Here is a 5,646-nt window from a genome sequence, read left to right as displayed (position 1 = left end):
CTGCCATGTGGGTGCTGGGACTTCAAACCTGGGTCCTCTGTAAGAACAACCAGTGTTCTTAACTGCTGAGCCATCTCTCCAGCCCCATAGATCGATCTTTTAGAGACACTTCTATTATAATATATAAATCAATTATAAGAGTTAAAGGAAGCTGGGCATGGTAGCACATGCCTTTAGTCCCAACACTCAGGAGGCAGAGGCAGGCAGATTTCTGTGAGTTCAAGGCCAGCCTGGTCTACATAGTAAGTTCCAGGCCAGCTGGGGCTACAGGAAGACCCTGTTTCAAAAAGACCAAAAAAAAAAAAAAAAAAACCAATAGTTAAAGGGGAGGCTGGAGAGATGGCTTAGTAGTTAAGAACACTGGCTGCTCTTGCAGATTGGTTTTTCAACACCCTCATGGTGGCTAACAATCATCTGTAACTCCAGCTCCTGAGGATTCAGCGCCCTCTTCTGACCTCTATGGGCACTGCACAACATGAGTGCACTTACATACATGCAGTCAATACACTCATACACATAAAATAAAAATATCAATAAAGTATATTTTAAATAAAATAAATTTATCAAAATTTTAAAGGGTTAAAGGAAATGTTTTTAATATTTTTCAAACTTCTTCAAAAATGTCATACATGCATACAGTGCATTTCAAACATATTCACCTCCCACTTCCCCCTCCAACTGCTCCCAGATCCCTCGTATCATATCACTCTCAAGAAAAGTTTTAACAGAAAAGTGAGAAAATATAAACTATGGTAGAGTGTTTATGTATGTGAACTTATATAGAAACAAGAGACCTTAAACATTTCTGAGAGGGTAATTTCATTAGACACCACCTGTTCTTCCTGCCTCCCCAAATTTGATCTCTAGCCAATGGGGGATTTCAGAAAATGCAATCTAAAGACAGACGAGAACTAAATCATTATTCTGATCTTTTCTATGTTTATTTCTTATTTCAATAGTAAATAGTCTTAATCTGTAACTTTATTTATTTACAAATATATTCTGAATATTTTAATAAAAACATTGATGGCAAACTCAATTATCTCTATAGTTACTAATAGTTCTTCACCAACCACATTCATGACTTACACATGTATTTTATCTATTGAGAGCACTAACTTATATTGGCACAGATCAAACTGTAACTACATATAAAGTCAAAGAGTATAAGGCCTAAATATTGTAACTCTCTCTGCAGCTAGACAGTTGCTAGAGTTTAGATTTTAAAATGTCATTTAACTGAATAGGCTCTTTTTTTTTTTTTTTCTCTGCCCTTTATAACAAAATAACCTTCTGAGAACCAGGTAACACAAAGGTGCTGAGCAGGTCATTTTTACTGGTACTCCTGAAAGATGTAATATTAAGTACAAATAATTGTCAGGATTCTTTTTTGAGGTTTTTTGAAATGTAACTAGCATTTGATAGAGTCATGGCATTTAGTTAGCTTTGTTTTACTATTTCTGAGTAGATTTTGAAGATAAGGGCAAGAGAGAAAAATGATAGTATGATGTAGAAAATATCATGGCCCCAAGCCTCCCTTGCCTGCCACAGGTAAATCTGTGTTCTTGCTAGTGAGTGCTTGGATGTACCAGTGTATGGAGAAGTGCCTGCAGTCTTGCTCTGTATGAAGCTCTGGTCTGTACAGCAGTGCTGGAGAAGCCTGGGACAAACACAGTTATCATAAATATCACATCTTAAAGGAGAAATCATGCCCCAGAAAACCTGAAATATTTCAAGTTTTCACCAGGTTTTGCTTCAAATGAACATTTGTTCTGTTATTCTCCAGTTGGAATTACTCATAGAGGTTATATATTTCTATTAATTTCTCCAGGTTAGTGATATTTTTACAAGAAATCTTTTGATGCCACAAGAGCATTTTTTCCCTTCACATGTACTTGCTGCAGATTTTCAACAAATACTAGCAAAGCACATGATATGTCCTCAAATTTTACTCTTAAACATTATCAGTACCACAACTGATAAGTCAGTTATAAGAGCTGATAGGAAGAAATGAGAACTATTGTAAAATAGTGCCCCCTGCATAGTGATCAAGACTATTACTCATGATATACTGATTAAGTCAGCAGAACAAGAGCATGTATGGTGTACTAGCATTTATTTACCATTATTGTGTACAGACATCTCCAGAAAGGGGGAATAAATAAAATATATGAATTTGTTTGTTTATAGTTTAAAAATAAAAGGCTAGGAGGATAAAACAAAAATACTTAGATGGATACCTAGATGGAATTGGGGAAAGAAAGAAGGGTTGAGGTGGTAGATAAAGAAACTAATCCTCTGTGTATAAAACTTATGTGGAAAATTTGACTTTGAAACCATGTAAATTTTTTTTTCTTTTTGGTTGTAAGTCTGAGCCTTTAATCACTGTGCTAGCTCTTCAGCCCAAATGTTTAAAGTAGTCCCCATTAAGTGAAGTAAGAAGTCACTAAAGGTCAAATACTCCATAATTCCTTTATCTGTGGTACTAAGGATAACCAAATTCCTTAAGAAACTGGAGTGCTAACTGAAAAGAATGGAGAAAGGGGGAAATGGGCATTTAATCCTGATCTGTTTGTCTATATGTTCAGTTCTGAAAAATGAAAAAGTTCTAGAGCTGGAGAGATGGCTCAGTGGTTAAGAGCACTGACTGCTCTTGCAGAGGACCCAGGTTTGATTCCTAGCACCCACATGGCACCTAACAACCATCCGTAACTCCAGTTCCCAGGGAATCCAACACCCTCTTCTGACTCTTCAGGCATTTCATGACACAGGTCCATCTACACACATGCAGACAATGCACTCATACACATAAAATAAAAATAATAAATAAAATATTTTTTAAGAAAGAAAGAAAAAGTTCTACAGCTAGATGGTGGTTATTGGTTGCATAACAATGTGAATGTACTAATGCCACTAAACTACACACTTAAAATTGTCAAAATGGTAAATTTTATGTATCATGATAAAATTTTATCATGATACAAAAATTTTTTTTAATTTTAAACTATTCATTAACTCAAAAGGAAAACAAAAAAGAAGTACCTATGTATTGAGTTAAAAGCTTAAAAAGCGAGGAAACATATTTCAAATGACTCTAAAAACAAGGTAATTTGGTTGTACATTCCTGTGGGATTATAACCCAATAAAAAAGACCTCAAAATAAATTTTAAGATATATGTTTTCAAGAATCACATTGTTACTAATGATACTGATATTCTGAAACTGACTTATATAGCTATATTAATTTGATTGAGTTAAGAAGCAAGATTCTCAGCAAGCTATAAAATCAAAGAGTTAAGTAAAAAACTTGTCATCCTAAATCTCCAAAGGAAAGCAATTTTAATTCCACTGAATTAAAGTGGGCCTGGAGCCAGACATGGTACAGAAAACATATAAGCCAAAAACATTTTGTCATGCCTAAAACAATGAGGACATCAAAACCAACTGGGTGTGATCAAAAGCCAGGAGCCAGCTAGGCAGGAGCCAAGTTGAAGAGCCAACTGCCACTGGCCAGTGGTAAAATGATTCATGCACCAAAAACAATACTAAGGGGCTATTCTACAACTCATGTATGTACTGTCTTCATCAGTGGGGTCTTACATTCAAGTTCTGATGGGTAACCACAAGCAGGGGCAATGGCCAGTATTGTTTGAGGGTCTGTGGGACCCCTAGTCAACAGCTTCAAAAGAGGCAGCCTATTCCTGGCATTTGGCTTTTTCTTTGCCAGCATATGGTGTTTAGTAGGAGCAACGTCCCCCTGCTGTAAGGTAACTCCTTTTAATCTCTTTTGTAATGTATATGTATATACTTTAAGAAGCTTCTATAGTTGTAGATCTCCATATGACTTTTTCGTAAGGCCCTAGTGTTAGTTATCCCTCCCCATACTCCCTCCTCTGCCCTGCCCTCCTATTCCCCACCCCATTTAACCCTTCCTACTTCATTATTCCCTTTTCCCATTTTATATCACTGCATTCTATCTCCATGACCCCCCCAAAGGCCATTTAATAGTTTCCTAACCTCTGAACTTTCCAATTGAAACATATTTAAGGAGTCTAACTGACATCTGTTTATGAGAGAGAATATTTGATGTTCGTCTTTCTGGGTCTGAGTTTCCTCATTTAGGACACATGCACAAGATCCACATAAACTCAAGCCATACTGAGGGCAGTGTTTATAGACCAGGCCACAGACATGTAGCTTTCCTGAAAAGCAGATAGGGGCTATCAAGTCATCTTCCAGGAAAAACTTTTAAAGTGTTGGCTCTGCTGATGCTTAAAGGATGGCCTCAGATCTAGAACAATTATGCTCTTATGTTAATGAAAAGATTGCCAGCATTAAGAAAATTCTGTGATCCAAAAATCTTGACCAGGAACCTGCCTTGAAGTCTACATTAAGTAAAATAGGAGATGAGGTCACTGGAGTAAATGAACTTTTAAATAAATTTGAATTGGAATTTCAGTATCAAGAACAAACCAGCAATTGACACAAGGAGCTCTGCAAATCTCTTGAAGATTTTAAAGAAGTGAAACATCTCAAAGAAAACATTCCTTCCCATTTTCCTCAAGTAACAATAACTCAAAACTTGGTTAATGGGTCAGATCTTGATCCTGAAGAACCAATCAAAGTTGGAGAATCTGTACTGGCAAAGAAGCCCCCCAAAAAGCAAAGAATTACTAACAGAATACTATTTACAACTACTGATGAGTTCAATGGTGTTCCTGCATTTAGAAATCCCATTTAACATATTGTCAAATGATGTTATTAAACAAAATCAACAAGTTAGTAAATATAAGGTTATACATCAACCAAAGCATCTGTGAATTCTCTAGACAGAAATCTTTACCATAGATTTACTAATGCAGAAACAAAGGACACTACAGGTCATAATTTTATAGTGGAGACTAATAAAAAAGAGTTCACAACTTTGAAAGCTGGCAGGAAGTTTCATATGATCCTGAACATTTTGTGACATTGCCAGAGGCTGACATAGGTCTGAGGGGGAAAATTTACCCATTATGTCATAACCTGAGGCCTTTGTGGGTTTGGGGACTGATTGGCAATAGAATATAGAGGATACTCTTATTTATAATTTCATATATAGTTGCTTTAGTGTCTTCATTTCCTGATCTTGTTTCTTATAGAAATAAAACATTGTTTATATAAAGCATATATATTTTCAAAATTCACCACCTTTAGGAAAATAGATGAAACTAGAAGTCATTATGGTACGCATAGTGAGCCAAAGTCAGACTCAGAAAGACAAAATTATGTGCTTTCTCTCATATGGAACCTAGATTTAAAATTACATATGTTGCAGGTGTGTGTGTGTGTGTGTGTGTGTGTGTGTGTGTGTGTGTGTGTGTGTGTGTCATGAAACTAGAAAGAGGGTCTTGAGAAATAAGAGATCTTGGAGGAGGAGGACGAGAAGGGAGAGTATGTGGGACATGAAAGCAGAAGGGGAGATTATTTAGGAACTAGCCAGAGGAGGGATGGTGGCAACAAATCAGAACTAAATACAATGAAATACAGCATATGAGGGGATGGAGAGATGGCTCAGTGGTTAAGAGCACTGGCTGTTCTTGCAGAGGACTCAGGTTCGGTTCCCAGCACCCACATGCTGGCTGGCAACTTTCCATAACTCCAGGG

The 5,646-nt window shown here is 36.6% G+C and overlaps 1 pseudogene; it reads left to right on the top strand.

The window, feature by feature from the left end:
- Nucleotides 1–4,279: 4,279 nt before the first annotated feature.
- Nucleotides 4,280–5,029, top strand: LOC103735965 (annotated as a pseudogene).
- Nucleotides 5,030–5,646: the final 617 nt, after the last annotated feature.

The sequence above is a fragment of the Nannospalax galili genome, unplaced genomic scaffold (assembly GCF_000622305.1).
Source record: "Nannospalax galili isolate Female #2095 unplaced genomic scaffold, S.galili_v1.0 scaffold277, whole genome shotgun sequence".
NCBI lineage: Eukaryota > Metazoa > Chordata > Mammalia > Rodentia > Spalacidae > Nannospalax > Nannospalax galili.
The sequence above is the reverse complement of the archived record's forward strand: the minus strand, read 5'-3'. Positions and strand labels throughout refer to the sequence as shown.